The sequence below is a fragment of the Procambarus clarkii genome, unplaced genomic scaffold (genome assembly GCF_040958095.1).
Source record: "Procambarus clarkii isolate CNS0578487 unplaced genomic scaffold, FALCON_Pclarkii_2.0 HiC_scaffold_116, whole genome shotgun sequence".
In the NCBI taxonomy this organism is placed as follows: domain Eukaryota; kingdom Metazoa; phylum Arthropoda; class Malacostraca; order Decapoda; family Cambaridae; genus Procambarus; species Procambarus clarkii.
In genome coordinates, this window is record NW_027189149.1 from 1,142,617 (window position 1) to 1,160,588 (window position 17,972).

General features: G+C 41.5%; 6 non-coding genes across 6 annotated transcripts; all 6 read left to right on the forward strand.

Moving 5' to 3' along the window:
• Positions 1–2,133: 2,133 nt before the first annotated feature.
• Positions 2,134–2,326, forward strand: LOC138360685 (U2 spliceosomal RNA). Its single transcript, XR_011226576.1, has one exon. It is a non-coding gene; the product is annotated as a U2 spliceosomal RNA (small nuclear RNA).
• Positions 2,327–5,018: 2,692 nt separating this feature from the next.
• On the forward strand, positions 5,019–5,211 carry LOC138360687 (U2 spliceosomal RNA). Its single transcript, XR_011226577.1, has one exon. It is a non-coding gene; the product is annotated as a U2 spliceosomal RNA (small nuclear RNA).
• A 2,696-nt stretch (positions 5,212–7,907) lies between these two features.
• On the forward strand, positions 7,908–8,100 carry LOC138360688 (U2 spliceosomal RNA). Its single transcript, XR_011226578.1, has one exon. It is a non-coding gene; the product is annotated as a U2 spliceosomal RNA (small nuclear RNA).
• A 2,692-nt stretch (positions 8,101–10,792) lies between these two features.
• Positions 10,793–10,985, forward strand: LOC138360690 (U2 spliceosomal RNA). The gene has a single exon (XR_011226580.1). It is a non-coding gene; the product is annotated as a U2 spliceosomal RNA (small nuclear RNA).
• Positions 10,986–13,677: 2,692 nt separating this feature from the next.
• LOC138360691 (U2 spliceosomal RNA) lies at positions 13,678–13,870 on the forward strand. Its single transcript, XR_011226581.1, has one exon. It is a non-coding gene; the product is annotated as a U2 spliceosomal RNA (small nuclear RNA).
• Positions 13,871–16,571: 2,701 nt separating this feature from the next.
• On the forward strand, positions 16,572–16,764 carry LOC138360692 (U2 spliceosomal RNA). Its single transcript, XR_011226582.1, has one exon. It is a non-coding gene; the product is annotated as a U2 spliceosomal RNA (small nuclear RNA).
• Positions 16,765–17,972: the final 1,208 nt, after the last annotated feature.

Sequence of the window (17,972 nt, forward strand, 5' to 3'; positions counted from 1 at the left end):
AGGCTGGTAGAGATGGGTTGAATAGTGTTAGACTTGTGTCTGCATTTAGTGGAGAACTGGATTTGGTATTTAAATGGCATCTAATATGACGTAGTCATTGTGCAAATCAACTCTAAATCAACGGGTTTACTATGATCGAGAACCTAACTATAATAGTTACCCATTGTTGGCATGCTCTTCTCTTTTTTTTACGAAATTACTTACTCACTCTCCCTTGTGAGTGAGGGTGGAGTGGTGTGTATATCACTCGGAATTCCTTAGTCGGCTTTGACGGCGAAATTATATTCACACACACATCAAGATTAGACGTTTATCTATTTAATTTACCATTGCTGCACTGTACCAATGCGTAATAAAGACGAAATTCGAGTTGAGATGGAGGGAGGGAGGTGTTGCTTTGGTGTGCTCTTACACGGCAACTCAACGATCGTTTGCCACTTCCACGCTTGCCAGTCGGCCACTAGCCTCAAAGTGAATTCTAGTGTCTTGATTAGCTTTACAATCCATCATTTACCTCAATACACACTAACAATGTGTATTTATATACTTCAATCGAGCATTCGATGCACGCATTCACCTATAATATATACGTCAAAGAAACCCAGAACCCACCCAAGTTCAAGCGCACCTGCACTCTCGCCCCTCTCCATTTGAATGCTTGTTTCCTAATTAGATTTCAAATGATTCATTCACCTCTCTAAACGCCACCACCGTCTGTATATTTACATATTTTATTTAGGCAATGTAAGCAGGCACACATTCATTCATTCATTCATTCATTCATTCATTCATTCATTCATTCATTCATTCATTCATTCATTCATTCATTCATTCACGTAAAATAACGAATAAAATTGATATAGAATCTACTATAATTTGCAAAGCGAGCGACCAACCACCAAATGTGTCATTGTGAAAGCTAGTTTCGTAATTAGCTTTGCAATACTTCATTTACCTCCCTAAACACCAACAATGAGCGAGTATTTGTATACTCGGTAAAAGCGATGGATGGATTCCTTACACATTCACATTCACATATATTAAGCAATGAATTTGCTATAGTACCTACAGTACTCAGACTTCTCGAATTACTTACATCTTCTTATATCTTAACTTTGTTGTTCATTCAACAACAGAGTCGTTTTCCAGGGAATCACGTTATGTTAGATGATGCATCGCCTCGCCTCGCCTCGCATGGCATCGAATCGCATGTCATTGCATCGCATCGCATTGAACTGCATGGTATTGAATCACAAGGCATTGAATGGCATGGCATGGCATGGCATGGCATGGCGTCACGTCACGTCTCTCGTCTCTCGTCTCTCGTCTCTCGTCTCTAGTCTCTAGTCTCTAGTCTCTAGTCTCTAGTCTCTCGTCTCTCGTCTCTCGTCTCTAGTCTCTAGTCTCTAGTCTCTCGTCTCTCGTCTCTCGTCTCTCGTCTCTCGTCTCTCGTCTCTCGTCTCTCGTCTCTCGTCTCTCGCCTCTCGCCTCTCGCCTCTCGCCTCTAGCCTCTAGCCTCTAGCCTCTAGCCTCTCGCCACCCAGCCCTGCCTCGCTTCGCCTCGTCTCCGGTTTATGAAAACGATGTATCAAGCAAAGTGTTAGATGTGAAAAAGTCGTGATATATATACAAAAATGGAATAGTTGGCGCGTAATAGTGCTGTTCGTTTTCTGTTATGGTATCAGAGAGAGAACGTCTCCTATTTATATTTTTTGACGAGCGTTGGCGTAACAGGCCCCTTGCACTTTTAATTCGTTATTGTACTTTTCAAAAGCTGTAGCTACCTTAAGACACATGACAAATGGAGGTTTATGTATTAGAGTTAAGCGCTATACTCCCTGGCCAGGAGCGAATTCGTGAAACGCCACGCGAGTCTGTTTACCACTTTGCCGCCAGTTACATATTCACTACTCATGAATGAAACCATGTAATATCATGAATTTGCATATATATATATATATAAATTCATTGATCAGGTAAGAAATGGTTAAAGCCTTTACTGCATGGCGTTTATATGTATGCTTGAATTCGAATATTACTCAACGATAATCACATGCCCTTTTGCAATTGAAACTCGCTACGTGGTTTCTAGCCGCAATTGTTGCCTGGTGTTGCAGAGCAACCATGCATCCTATCGCTTCTCGGCCTTTTGGCTAAGATCAAAGTGTAGTATCTGTTCTTATCAGCTTAATATCTGATACGATCCCCATGTGGGATCCTCGATATTAAACTGATTTTTGCAACATGGCGAAGTGCTAGGAGCTTGCTCCACCTTTGCCGCGGATCGGCCCGGTATTGCAGTACCTCTGGGATCGGTCCACTCCCTTCGGGGAGACCAAAAACAACCCTATCAACTAGTCAAAATCAAGTAGGAGACGATTATGTTAATTGGTTATGTACATTAATGAATCGTGTTAATTTGAATTGCAGTAATTACTTCACACCAGCCAACATCGTATGAGGAAAAAGCCTTGGAACGAGCAGCAGAAGTGAGTCAGTCGAGTCCGGGTTTGATGGGTCGAAGCTGAACAACTGCAACGAGTTAGAGAGAAGGAAGGAAGGAAGGAAGGAAGGAAGGAAGGAAGGAAGGAAGGAAGGAAGGAAGGAAGGAAGGAAGGAAGGAAGGAAGGAGAAAGAAGGAGAAAGAAGGAGAGTGAGGTGAGTAATATCATTTAATAACTTTAGATTAAAGATTATGTGCGAGCAAAGAAATACGATGGTTGGTGTGGAAGGAAAGAAGTTGATTTTATGAATGGGGGGTTGCCAGTTAGTGCAATTTTAATTGATTTTGTTTGTTTTCTGAGATAGGTTATATAGGGTGAAGTTTTTCTCTATTTATATAAGTGTGGAAACTGGTTTAGGTAGCTTAGTGGTTTGTTATGAAAAGGCTGGTAGAGATGGGTTGAATAGTGTTAGACTTGTGTCTGCATTTAGTGGAGAACTGGATTTGGTATTTAAATGGCATCTAATATGACGTAGTCATTGTGCAAATCAACTCTAAATCAACGGGTTTACTATGATCGAGAACCTAACTATAATAGTTACCCATTGTTGGCATGCTCTTCTCTTTTTTTTACGAAATTACTTACTCACTCTCCCTTGTGAGTGAGGGTGGAGTGGTGTGTATATCACTCGGAATTCCTTAGTCGGCTTTGACGGCGAAATTATATTCACACACACATCAAGATTAGACGTTTATCTATTTAATTTACCATTGCTGCACTGTACCAATGCGTAATAAAGACGAAATTCGAGTTGAGATGGAGGGAGGGAGGTGTTGCTTTGGTGTGCTCTTACACGGCAACTCAACGATCGTTTGCCACTTCCACGCTTGCCAGTCGGCCACTAGCCTCAAAGTGAATTCTAGTGTCTTGATTAGCTTTACAATCCATCATTTACCTCAATACACACTAACAATGTGTATTTATATACTTCAATCGAGCATTCGATGCACGCATTCACCTATAATATATACGTCAAAGAAACCCAGAACCCACCCAAGTTCAAGCGCACCTGCACTCTCGCCCCTCTCCATTTGAATGCTTGTTTCCTAATTAGATTTCAAATGATTCATTCACCTCTCTAAACGCCACCACCGTCTGTATATTTACATATTTTATTTAGGCAATGTAAGCAGGCACACATTCATTCATTCATTCATTCATTCATTCATTCATTCATTCATTCATTCATTCATTCATTCATTCATTCATTCATTCACGTAAAATAACGAATAAAATTGATATAGAATCTACTATAATTTGCAAAGCGAGCGACCAACCACCAAATGTGTCATTGTGAAAGCTAGTTTCGTAATTAGCTTTGCAATACTTCATTTACCTCCCTAAACACCAACAATGAGCGAGTATTTGTATACTCGGTAAAAGCGATGGATGGATTCCTTACACATTCACATTCACATATATTAAGCAATGAATTTGCTATAGTACCTACAGTACTCAGACTTCTCGAATTACTTACATCTTCTTATATCTTAACTTTGTTGTTCATTCAACAACAGAGTCGTTTTCCAGGGAATCACGTTATGTTAGATGATGCATCGCCTCGCCTCGCCTCGCATGGCATCGAATCGCATGTCATTGCATCGCATCGCATTGAACTGCATGGTATTGAATCACAAGGCATTGAATGGCATGGCATGGCATGGCATGGCATGGCGTCACGTCACGTCTCTCGTCTCTCGTCTCTCGTCTCTCGTCTCTAGTCTCTAGTCTCTAGTCTCTAGTCTCTAGTCTCTCGTCTCTCGTCTCTCGTCTCTAGTCTCTAGTCTCTAGTCTCTCGTCTCTCGTCTCTCGTCTCTCGTCTCTCGTCTCTCGTCTCTCGTCTCTCGTCTCTCGCCTCTCGCCTCTCGCCTCTCGCCTCTCGCCTCTAGCCTCTAGCCTCTAGCCTCTAGCCTCTCGCCACCCAGCCCTGCCTCGCTTCGCCTCGTCTCCGGTTTATGAAAACGATGTATCAAGCAAAGTGTTAGATGTGAAAAAGTCGTGATATATATACAAAAATGGAATAGTTGGCGCGTAATAGTGCTGTTCGTTTTCTGTTATGGTATCAGAGAGAGAACGTCTCCTATTTATATTTTTTGACGAGCGTTGGCGTAACAGGCCCCTTGCACTTTTAATTCGTTATTGTACTTTTCAAAAGCTGTAGCTACCTTAAGACACATGACAAATGGAGGTTTATGTATTAGAGTTAAGCGCTATACTCCCTGGCCAGGAGCGAATTCGTGAAACGCCACGCGAGTCTGTTTACCACTTTGCCGCCAGTTACATATTCACTACTCATGAATGAAACCATGTAATATCATGAATTTGCATATATATATATATATAAATTCATTGATCAGGTAAGAAATGGTTAAAGCCTTTACTGCATGGCGTTTATATGTATGCTTGAATTCGAATATTACTCAACGATAATCACATGCCCTTTTGCAATTGAAACTCGCTACGTGGTTTCTAGCCGCAATTGTTGCCTGGTGTTGCAGAGCAACCATGCATCCTATCGCTTCTCGGCCTTTTGGCTAAGATCAAAGTGTAGTATCTGTTCTTATCAGCTTAATATCTGATACGATCCCCATGTGGGATCCTCGATATTAAACTGATTTTTGCAACATGGCGAAGTGCTAGGAGCTTGCTCCACCTTTGCCGCGGATCGGCCCGGTATTGCAGTACCTCTGGGATCGGTCCACTCCCTTCGGGGAGACCAAAAACAACCCTATCAACTAGTCAAAATCAAGTAGGAGACGATTATGTTAATTGGTTATGTACATTAATGAATCGTGTTAATTTGAATTGCAGTAATTACTTCACACCAGCCAACATCGTATGAGGAAAAAGCCTTGGAACGAGCAGCAGAAGTGAGTCAGTCGAGTCCGGGTTTGATGGGTCGAAGCTGAACAACTGCAACGAGTTAGAGAGAAGGAAGGAAGGAAGGAAGGAAGGAAGGAAGGAAGGAAGGAAGGAAGGAAGGAAGGAAGGAAGGAAGGAAGGAAGGAAGGAAGGAGAAAGAAGGAGAAAGAAGGAGAGTGAGGTGAGTAATATCATTTAATAACTTTAGATTAAAGATTATGTGCGAGCAAAGAAATACGATGGTTGGTGTGGAAGGAAAGAAGTTGATTTTATGAATGGGGGGTTGCCAGTTAGTGCAATTTTAATTGATTTTGTTTGTTTTCTGAGATAGGTTATATAGGGTGAAGTTTTTCTCTATTTATATAAGTGTGGAAACTGGTTTAGGTAGCTTAGTGGTTTGTTATGAAAAGGCTGGTAGAGATGGGTTGAATAGTGTTAGACTTGTGTCTGCATTTAGTGGAGAACTGGATTTGGTATTTAAATGGCATCTAATATGACGTAGTCATTGTGCAAATCAACTCTAAATCAACGGGTTTACTATGATCGAGAACCTAACTATAATAGTTACCCATTGTTGGCATGCTCTTCTCTTTTTTTTACGAAATTACTTACTCACTCTCCCTTGTGAGTGAGGGTGGAGTGGTGTGTATATCACTCGGAATTCCTTAGTCGGCTTTGACGGCGAAATTATATTCACACACACATCAAGATTAGACGTTTATCTATTTAATTTACCATTGCTGCACTGTACCAATGCGTAATAAAGACGAAATTCGAGTTGAGATGGAGGGAGGGAGGTGTTGCTTTGGTGTGCTCTTACACGGCAACTCAACGATCGTTTGCCACTTCCACGCTTGCCAGTCGGCCACTAGCCTCAAAGTGAATTCTAGTGTCTTGATTAGCTTTACAATCCATCATTTACCTCAATACACACTAACAATGTGTATTTATATACTTCAATCGAGCATTCGATGCACGCATTCACCTATAATATATACGTCAAAGAAACCCAGAACCCACCCAAGTTCAAGCGCACCTGCACTCTCGCCCCTCTCCATTTGAATGCTTGTTTCCTAATTAGATTTCAAATGATTCATTCACCTCTCTAAACGCCACCACCGTCTGTATATTTACATATTTTATTTAGGCAATGTAAGCAGGCACACATTCATTCATTCATTCATTCATTCATTCATTCATTCATTCATTCATTCATTCATTCATTCATTCATTCATTCATTCACGTAAAATAACGAATAAAATTGATATAGAATCTACTATAATTTGCAAAGCGAGCGACCAACCACCAAATGTGTCATTGTGAAAGCTAGTTTCGTAATTAGCTTTGCAATACTTCATTTACCTCCCTAAACACCAACAATGAGCGAGTATTTGTATACTCGGTAAAAGCGATGGATGGATTCCTTACACATTCACATTCACATATATTAAGCAATGAATTTGCTATAGTACCTACAGTACTCAGACTTCTCGAATTACTTACATCTTCTTATATCTTAACTTTGTTGTTCATTCAACAACAGAGTCGTTTTCCAGGGAATCACGTTATGTTAGATGATGCATCGCCTCGCCTCGCCTCGCATGGCATCGAATCGCATGTCATTGCATCGCATCGCATTGAACTGCATGGTATTGAATCACAAGGCATTGAATGGCATGGCATGGCATGGCATGGCATGGCGTCACGTCACGTCTCTCGTCTCTCGTCTCTCGTCTCTCGTCTCTAGTCTCTAGTCTCTAGTCTCTAGTCTCTAGTCTCTCGTCTCTCGTCTCTCGTCTCTAGTCTCTAGTCTCTAGTCTCTCGTCTCTCGTCTCTCGTCTCTCGTCTCTCGTCTCTCGTCTCTCGTCTCTCGTCTCTCGTCTCTCGCCTCTCGCCTCTCGCCTCTCGCCTCTAGCCTCTAGCCTCTAGCCTCTAGCCTCTCGCCACCCAGCCCTGCCTCGCTTCGCCTCGTCTCCGGTTTATGAAAACGATGTATCAAGCAAAGTGTTAGATGTGAAAAAGTCGTGATATATATACAAAAATGGAATAGTTGGCGCGTAATAGTGCTGTTCGTTTTCTGTTATGGTATCAGAGAGAGAACGTCTCCTATTTATATTTTTTGACGAGCGTTGGCGTAACAGGCCCCTTGCACTTTTAATTCGTTATTGTACTTTTCAAAAGCTGTAGCTACCTTAAGACACATGACAAATGGAGGTTTATGTATTAGAGTTAAGCGCTATACTCCCTGGCCAGGAGCGAATTCGTGAAACGCCACGCGAGTCTGTTTACCACTTTGCCGCCAGTTACATATTCACTACTCATGAATGAAACCATGTAATATCATGAATTTGCATATATATATATATATAAATTCATTGATCAGGTAAGAAATGGTTAAAGCCTTTACTGCATGGCGTTTATATGTATGCTTGAATTCGAATATTACTCAACGATAATCACATGCCCTTTTGCAATTGAAACTCGCTACGTGGTTTCTAGCCGCAATTGTTGCCTGGTGTTGCAGAGCAACCATGCATCCTATCGCTTCTCGGCCTTTTGGCTAAGATCAAAGTGTAGTATCTGTTCTTATCAGCTTAATATCTGATACGATCCCCATGTGGGATCCTCGATATTAAACTGATTTTTGCAACATGGCGAAGTGCTAGGAGCTTGCTCCACCTTTGCCGCGGATCGGCCCGGTATTGCAGTACCTCTGGGATCGGTCCACTCCCTTCGGGGAGACCAAAAACAACCCTATCAACTAGTCAAAATCAAGTAGGAGACGATTATGTTAATTGGTTATGTACATTAATGAATCGTGTTAATTTGAATTGCAGTAATTACTTCACACCAGCCAACATCGTATGAGGAAAAAGCCTTGGAACGAGCAGCAGAAGTGAGTCAGTCGAGTCCGGGTTTGATGGGTCGAAGCTGAACAACTGCAACGAGTTAGAGAGAAGGAAGGAAGGAAGGAAGGAAGGAAGGAAGGAAGGAAGGAAGGAAGGAAGGAAGGAAGGAAGGAAGGAAGGAAGGAAGGAGAAAGAAGGAGAAAGAAGGAGAGTGAGGTGAGTAATATCATTTAATAACTTTAGATTAAAGATTATGTGCGAGCAAAGAAATACGATGGTTGGTGTGGAAGGAAAGAAGTTGATTTTATGAATGGGGGGTTGCCAGTTAGTGCAATTTTAATTGATTTTGTTTGTTTTCTGAGATAGGTTATATAGGGTGAAGTTTTTCTCTATTTATATAAGTGTGGAAACTGGTTTAGGTAGCTTAGTGGTTTGTTATGAAAAGGCTGGTAGAGATGGGTTGAATAGTGTTAGACTTGTGTCTGCATTTAGTGGAGAACTGGATTTGGTATTTAAATGGCATCTAATATGACGTAGTCATTGTGCAAATCAACTCTAAATCAACGGGTTTACTATGATCGAGAACCTAACTATAATAGTTACCCATTGTTGGCATGCTCTTCTCTTTTTTTTACGAAATTACTTACTCACTCTCCCTTGTGAGTGAGGGTGGAGTGGTGTGTATATCACTCGGAATTCCTTAGTCGGCTTTGACGGCGAAATTATATTCACACACACATCAAGATTAGACGTTTATCTATTTAATTTACCATTGCTGCACTGTACCAATGCGTAATAAAGACGAAATTCGAGTTGAGATGGAGGGAGGGAGGTGTTGCTTTGGTGTGCTCTTACACGGCAACTCAACGATCGTTTGCCACTTCCACGCTTGCCAGTCGGCCACTAGCCTCAAAGTGAATTCTAGTGTCTTGATTAGCTTTACAATCCATCATTTACCTCAATACACACTAACAATGTGTATTTATATACTTCAATCGAGCATTCGATGCACGCATTCACCTATAATATATACGTCAAAGAAACCCAGAACCCACCCAAGTTCAAGCGCACCTGCACTCTCGCCCCTCTCCATTTGAATGCTTGTTTCCTAATTAGATTTCAAATGATTCATTCACCTCTCTAAACGCCACCACCGTCTGTATATTTACATATTTTATTTAGGCAATGTAAGCAGGCACACATTCATTCATTCATTCATTCATTCATTCATTCATTCATTCATTCATTCATTCATTCATTCATTCATTCATTCATTCACGTAAAATAACGAATAAAATTGATATAGAATCTACTATAATTTGCAAAGCGAGCGACCAACCACCAAATGTGTCATTGTGAAAGCTAGTTTCGTAATTAGCTTTGCAATACTTCATTTACCTCCCTAAACACCAACAATGAGCGAGTATTTGTATACTCGGTAAAAGCGATGGATGGATTCCTTACACATTCACATTCACATATATTAAGCAATGAATTTGCTATAGTACCTACAGTACTCAGACTTCTCGAATTACTTACATCTTCTTATATCTTAACTTTGTTGTTCATTCAACAACAGAGTCGTTTTCCAGGGAATCACGTTATGTTAGATGATGCATCGCCTCGCCTCGCCTCGCATGGCATCGAATCGCATGTCATTGCATCGCATCGCATTGAACTGCATGGTATTGAATCACAAGGCATTGAATGGCATGGCATGGCATGGCATGGCATGGCGTCACGTCACGTCTCTCGTCTCTCGTCTCTCGTCTCTCGTCTCTAGTCTCTAGTCTCTAGTCTCTAGTCTCTAGTCTCTCGTCTCTCGTCTCTCGTCTCTAGTCTCTAGTCTCTAGTCTCTCGTCTCTCGTCTCTCGTCTCTCGTCTCTCGTCTCTCGTCTCTCGTCTCTCGTCTCTCGCCTCTCGCCTCTCGCCTCTCGCCTCTCGCCTCTAGCCTCTAGCCTCTAGCCTCTAGCCTCTCGCCACCCAGCCCTGCCTCGCTTCGCCTCGTCTCCGGTTTATGAAAACGATGTATCAAGCAAAGTGTTAGATGTGAAAAAGTCGTGATATATATACAAAAATGGAATAGTTGGCGCGTAATAGTGCTGTTCGTTTTCTGTTATGGTATCAGAGAGAGAACGTCTCCTATTTATATTTTTTGACGAGCGTTGGCGTAACAGGCCCCTTGCACTTTTAATTCGTTATTGTACTTTTCAAAAGCTGTAGCTACCTTAAGACACATGACAAATGGAGGTTTATGTATTAGAGTTAAGCGCTATACTCCCTGGCCAGGAGCGAATTCGTGAAACGCCACGCGAGTCTGTTTACCACTTTGCCGCCAGTTACATATTCACTACTCATGAATGAAACCATGTAATATCATGAATTTGCATATATATATATATATAAATTCATTGATCAGGTAAGAAATGGTTAAAGCCTTTACTGCATGGCGTTTATATGTATGCTTGAATTCGAATATTACTCAACGATAATCACATGCCCTTTTGCAATTGAAACTCGCTACGTGGTTTCTAGCCGCAATTGTTGCCTGGTGTTGCAGAGCAACCATGCATCCTATCGCTTCTCGGCCTTTTGGCTAAGATCAAAGTGTAGTATCTGTTCTTATCAGCTTAATATCTGATACGATCCCCATGTGGGATCCTCGATATTAAACTGATTTTTGCAACATGGCGAAGTGCTAGGAGCTTGCTCCACCTTTGCCGCGGATCGGCCCGGTATTGCAGTACCTCTGGGATCGGTCCACTCCCTTCGGGGAGACCAAAAACAACCCTATCAACTAGTCAAAATCAAGTAGGAGACGATTATGTTAATTGGTTATGTACATTAATGAATCGTGTTAATTTGAATTGCAGTAATTACTTCACACCAGCCAACATCGTATGAGGAAAAAGCCTTGGAACGAGCAGCAGAAGTGAGTCAGTCGAGTCCGGGTTTGATGGGTCGAAGCTGAACAACTGCAACGAGTTAGAGAGAAGGAAGGAAGGAAGGAAGGAAGGAAGGAAGGAAGGAAGGAAGGAAGGAAGGAAGGAAGGAAGGAAGGAAGGAAGGAAGGAGAAAGAAGGAGAAAGAAGGAGAGTGAGGTGAGTAATATCATTTAATAACTTTAGATTAAAGATTATGTGCGAGCAAAGAAATACGATGGTTGGTGTGGAAGGAAAGAAGTTGATTTTATGAATGGGGGGTTGCCAGTTAGTGCAATTTTAATTGATTTTGTTTGTTTTCTGAGATAGGTTATATAGGGTGAAGTTTTTCTCTATTTATATAAGTGTGGAAACTGGTTTAGGTAGCTTAGTGGTTTGTTATGAAAAGGCTGGTAGAGATGGGTTGAATAGTGTTAGACTTGTGTCTGCATTTAGTGGAGAACTGGATTTGGTATTTAAATGGCATCTAATATGACGTAGTCATTGTGCAAATCAACTCTAAATCAACGGGTTTACTATGATCGAGAACCTAACTATAATAGTTACCCATTGTTGGCATGCTCTTCTCTTTTTTTTACGAAATTACTTACTCACTCTCCCTTGTGAGTGAGGGTGGAGTGGTGTGTATATCACTCGGAATTCCTTAGTCGGCTTTGACGGCGAAATTATATTCACACACACATCAAGATTAGACGTTTATCTATTTAATTTACCATTGCTGCACTGTACCAATGCGTAATAAAGACGAAATTCGAGTTGAGATGGAGGGAGGGAGGTGTTGCTTTGGTGTGCTCTTACACGGCAACTCAACGATCGTTTGCCACTTCCACGCTTGCCAGTCGGCCACTAGCCTCAAAGTGAATTCTAGTGTCTTGATTAGCTTTACAATCCATCATTTACCTCAATACACACTAACAATGTGTATTTATATACTTCAATCGAGCATTCGATGCACGCATTCACCTATAATATATACGTCAAAGAAACCCAGAACCCACCCAAGTTCAAGCGCACCTGCACTCTCGCCCCTCTCCATTTGAATGCTTGTTTCCTAATTAGATTTCAAATGATTCATTCACCTCTCTAAACGCCACCACCGTCTGTATATTTACATATTTTATTTAGGCAATGTAAGCAGGCACACATTCATTCATTCATTCATTCATTCATTCATTCATTCATTCATTCATTCATTCATTCATTCATTCATTCATTCATTCACGTAAAATAACGAATAAAATTGATATAGAATCTACTATAATTTGCAAAGCGAGCGACCAACCACCAAATGTGTCATTGTGAAAGCTAGTTTCGTAATTAGCTTTGCAATACTTCATTTACCTCCCTAAACACCAACAATGAGCGAGTATTTGTATACTCGGTAAAAGCGATGGATGGATTCCTTACACATTCACATTCACATATATTAAGCAATGAATTTGCTATAGTACCTACAGTACTCAGACTTCTCGAATTACTTACATCTTCTTATATCTTAACTTTGTTGTTCATTCAACAACAGAGTCGTTTTCCAGGGAATCACGTTATGTTAGATGATGCATCGCCTCGCCTCGCCTCGCATGGCATCGAATCGCATGTCATTGCATCGCATCGCATTGAACTGCATGGTATTGAATCACAAGGCATTGAATGGCATGGCATGGCATGGCATGGCATGGCGTCACGTCACGTCTCTCGTCTCTCGTCTCTCGTCTCTCGTCTCTAGTCTCTAGTCTCTAGTCTCTAGTCTCTAGTCTCTCGTCTCTCGTCTCTCGTCTCTAGTCTCTAGTCTCTAGTCTCTCGTCTCTCGTCTCTCGTCTCTCGTCTCTCGTCTCTCGTCTCTCGTCTCTCGTCTCTCGTCTCTCGCCTCTCGCCTCTCGCCTCTCGCCTCTAGCCTCTAGCCTCTAGCCTCTAGCCTCTCGCCACCCAGCCCTGCCTCGCTTCGCCTCGTCTCCGGTTTATGAAAACGATGTATCAAGCAAAGTGTTAGATGTGAAAAAGTCGTGATATATATACAAAAATGGAATAGTTGGCGCGTAATAGTGCTGTTCGTTTTCTGTTATGGTATCAGAGAGAGAACGTCTCCTATTTATATTTTTTGACGAGCGTTGGCGTAACAGGCCCCTTGCACTTTTAATTCGTTATTGTACTTTTCAAAAGCTGTAGCTACCTTAAGACACATGACAAATGGAGGTTTATGTATTAGAGTTAAGCGCTATACTCCCTGGCCAGGAGCGAATTCGTGAAACGCCACGCGAGTCTGTTTACCACTTTGCCGCCAGTTACATATTCACTACTCATGAATGAAACCATGTAATATCATGAATTTGCATATATATATATATATAAATTCATTGATCAGGTAAGAAATGGTTAAAGCCTTTACTGCATGGCGTTTATATGTATGCTTGAATTCGAATATTACTCAACGATAATCACATGCCCTTTTGCAATTGAAACTCGCTACGTGGTTTCTAGCCGCAATTGTTGCCTGGTGTTGCAGAGCAACCATGCATCCTATCGCTTCTCGGCCTTTTGGCTAAGATCAAAGTGTAGTATCTGTTCTTATCAGCTTAATATCTGATACGATCCCCATGTGGGATCCTCGATATTAAACTGATTTTTGCAACATGGCGAAGTGCTAGGAGCTTGCTCCACCTTTGCCGCGGATCGGCCCGGTATTGCAGTACCTCTGGGATCGGTCCACTCCCTTCGGGGAGACCAAAAACAACCCTATCAACTAGTCAAAATCAAGTAGGAGACGATTATGTTAATTGGTTATGTACATTAATGAATCGTGTTAATTTGAATTGCAGTAATTACTTCACACCAGCCAACATCGTATGAGGAAAAAGCCTTGGAACGAGCAGCAGAAGTGAGTCAGTCGAGTCCGGGTTTGATGGGTCGAAGCTGAACAACTGCAACGAGTTAGAGAGAAGGAAGGAAGGAAGGAAGGAAGGAAGGAAGGAAGGAAGGAAGGAAGGAAGGAAGGAAGGAAGGAAGGAAGGAAGGAAGGAAGGAGAAAGAAGGAGAAAGAAGGAGAGTGAGGTGAGTAATATCATTTAATAACTTTAGATTAAAGATTATGTGCGAGCAAAGAAATACGATGGTTGGTGTGGAAGGAAAGAAGTTGATTTTATGAATGGGGGGTTGCCAGTTAGTGCAATTTTAATTGATTTTGTTTGTTTTCTGAGATAGGTTATATAGGGTGAAGTTTTTCTCTATTTATATAAGTGTGGAAACTGGTTTAGGTAGCTTAGTGGTTTGTTATGAAAAGGCTGGTAGAGATGGGTTGAATAGTGTTAGACTTGTGTCTGCATTTAGTGGAGAACTGGATTTGGTATTTAAATGGCATCTAATATGACGTAGTCATTGTGCAAATCAACTCTAAATCAACGGGTTTACTATGATCGAGAACCTAACTATAATAGTTACCCATTGTTGGCATGCTCTTCTCTTTTTTTTACGAAATTACTTACTCACTCTCCCTTGTGAGTGAGGGTGGAGTGGTGTGTATATCACTCGGAATTCCTTAGTCGGCTTTGACGGCGAAATTATATTCACACACACATCAAGATTAGACGTTTATCTATTTAATTTACCATTGCTGCACTGTACCAATGCGTAATAAAGACGAAATTCGAGTTGAGATGGAGGGAGGGAGGTGTTGCTTTGGTGTGCTCTTACACGGCAACTCAACGATCGTTTGCCACTTCCACGCTTGCCAGTCGGCCACTAGCCTCAAAGTGAATTCTAGTGTCTTGATTAGCTTTACAATCCATCATTTACCTCAATACACACTAACAATGTGTATTTATATACTTCAATCGAGCATTCGATGCACGCATTCACCTATAATATATACGTCAAAGAAACCCAGAACCCACCCAAGTTCAAGCGCACCTGCACTCTCGCCCCTCTCCATTTGAATGCTTGTTTCCTAATTAGATTTCAAATGATTCATTCACCTCTCTAAACGCCACCACCGTCTGTATATTTACATATTTTATTTAGGCAATGTAAGCAGGCACACATTCATTCATTCATTCATTCATTCATTCATTCATTCATTCATTCATTCATTCATTCATTCATTCATTCATTCATTCATTCACGTAAAATAACGAATAAAATTGATATAGAATCTACTATAATTTGCAAAGCGAGCGACCAACCACCAAATGTGTCATTGTGAAAGCTAGTTTCGTAATTAGCTTTGCAATACTTCATTTACCTCCCTAAACACCAACAATGAGCGAGTATTTGTATACTCGGTAAAAGCGATGGATGGATTCCTTACACATTCACATTCACATATATTAAGCAATGAATTTGCTATAGTACCTACAGTACTCAGACTTCTCGAATTACTTACATCTTCTTATATCTTAACTTTGTTGTTCATTCAACAACAGAGTCGTTTTCCAGGGAATCACGTTATGTTAGATGATGCATCGCCTCGCCTCGCCTCGCATGGCATCGAATCGCATGTCATTGCATCGCATCGCATTGAACTGCATGGTATTGAATCACAAGGCATTGAATGGCATGGCATGGCATGGCATGGCATGGCGTCACGTCACGTCTCTCGTCTCTCGTCTCTCGTCTCTCGTCTCTAGTCTCTAGTCTCTAGTCTCTAGTCTCTAGTCTCTCGTCTCTCGTCTCTCGTCTCTAGTCTCTAGTCTCTAGTCTCTCGTCTCTCGTCTCTCGTCTCTCGTCTCTCGTCTCTCGTCTCTCGTCTCTCGTCTCTCGCTCTCTCGCCTCTCGCCTCTCGCCTCTCGCCTCTAGCCTCTAGCCTCTAGCCTCTAGCCTCTCGCCACCCAGCCCTGCCTCGCTTCGCCTCGTCTCCGGTTTATGAAAACGATGTATCAAGCAAAGTGTTAGATGTGAAAAAGTCGTGATATATATACAAAAATGGAATAGTTGGCGCGTAATAGTGCTGTTCGTTTTCTGTTATGGTATCAGAGAGAGAACGTCTCCTATTTATATTTTTTGACGAGCGTTGGCGTAACAGGCCCCTTGCACTTTTAATTCGTTATTGTACTTTTCAAAAGCTGTAGCTACCTTAAGACACATGACAAATGGAGGTTTATGTATTAGAGTTAAGCGCTATACTCCCTGGCCAGGAGCGAATTCGTGAAACGCCACGCGAGTCTGTTTACCACTTTGCCGCCAGTTACATATTCACTACTCATGAATGAAACCATGTAATATCATGAATTTGCATATATATATATATATAAATTCATTGATCAGGTAAGAAATGGTTAAAGCCTTTACTGCATGGCGTTTATATGTATGCTTGAATTCGAATATTACTCAACGATAATCACATGCCCTTTTGCAATTGAAACTCGCTACGTGGTTTCTAGCCGCAATTGTTGCCTGGTGTTGCAGAGCAACCATGCATCCTATCGCTTCTCGGCCTTTTGGCTAAGATCAAAGTGTAGTATCTGTTCTTATCAGCTTAATATCTGATACGATCCCCATGTGGGATCCTCGATATTAAACTGATTTTTGCAACATGGCGAAGTGCTAGGAGCTTGCTCCACCTTTGCCGCGGATCGGCCCGGTATTGCAGTACCTCTGGGATCGGTCCACTCCCTTCGGGGAGACCAAAAACAACCCTATCAACTAGTCAAAATCAAGTAGGAGACGATTATGTTAATTGGTTATGTACATTAATGAATCGTGTTAATTTGAATTGCAGTAATTACTTCACACCAGCCAACATCGTATGAGGAAAAAGCCTTGGAACGAGCAGCAGAAGTGAGTCAGTCGAGTCCGGGTTTGATGGGTCGAAGCTGAACAACTGCAACGAGTTAGAGAGAAGGAAGGAAGGAAGGAAGGAAGGAAGGAAGGAAGGAAGGAAGGAAGGAAGGAAGGAAGGAAGGAAGGAAGGAAGGAAGGAGAAAGAAGGAGAAAGAAGGAGAGTGAGGTGAGTAATATCATTTAATAACTTTAGATTAAAGATTATGTGCGAGCAAAGAAATACGATGGTTGGTGTGGAAGGAAAGAAGTTGATTTTATGAATGGGGGGTTGCCAGTTAGTGCAATTTTAATTGATTTTGTTTGTTTTCTGAGATAGGTTATATAGGGTGAAGTTTTTCTCTATTTATATAAGTGTGGAAACTGGTTTAGGTAGCTTAGTGGTTTGTTATGAAAGGCTGGTAGAGATGGGTTGAATAGTGTTAGACTTGTGTCTGCATTTAGTGGAGAACTGGATTTGGTATTTAAATGGCATCTAATATGACGTAGTCATTGTGCAAATCAACTCTAAATCAACGGGTTTACTATGATCGAGAACCTAACTATAATAGTTACCCATTGTTGGCATGCTCTTCTCTTTTTTTTACGAAATTACTTACTCACTCTCCCTTGTGAGTGAGGGTGGAGTGGTGTGTATATCACTCGGAATTCCTTAGTCGGCTTTGACGGCGAAATTATATTCACACACACATCAAGATTAGACGTTTATCTATTTAATTTACCATTGCTGCACTGTACCAATGCGTAATAAAGACGAAATTCGAGTTGAGATGGAGGGAGGGAGGTGTTGCTTTGGTGTGCTCTTACACGGCAACTCAACGATCGTTTGCCACTTCCACGCTTGCCAGTCGGCCACTAGCCTCAAAGTGAATTCTAGTGTCTTGATTAGCTTTACAATCCATCATTTACCTCAATACACACTAACAATGTGTATTTATATACTTCAATCGAGCATTCGATGCACGCATTCACCTATAATATATACGTCAAAGAAACCCAGAACCCACCCAAGTTCAAGCGCACCTGCACTCTCGCCCCTCTCATT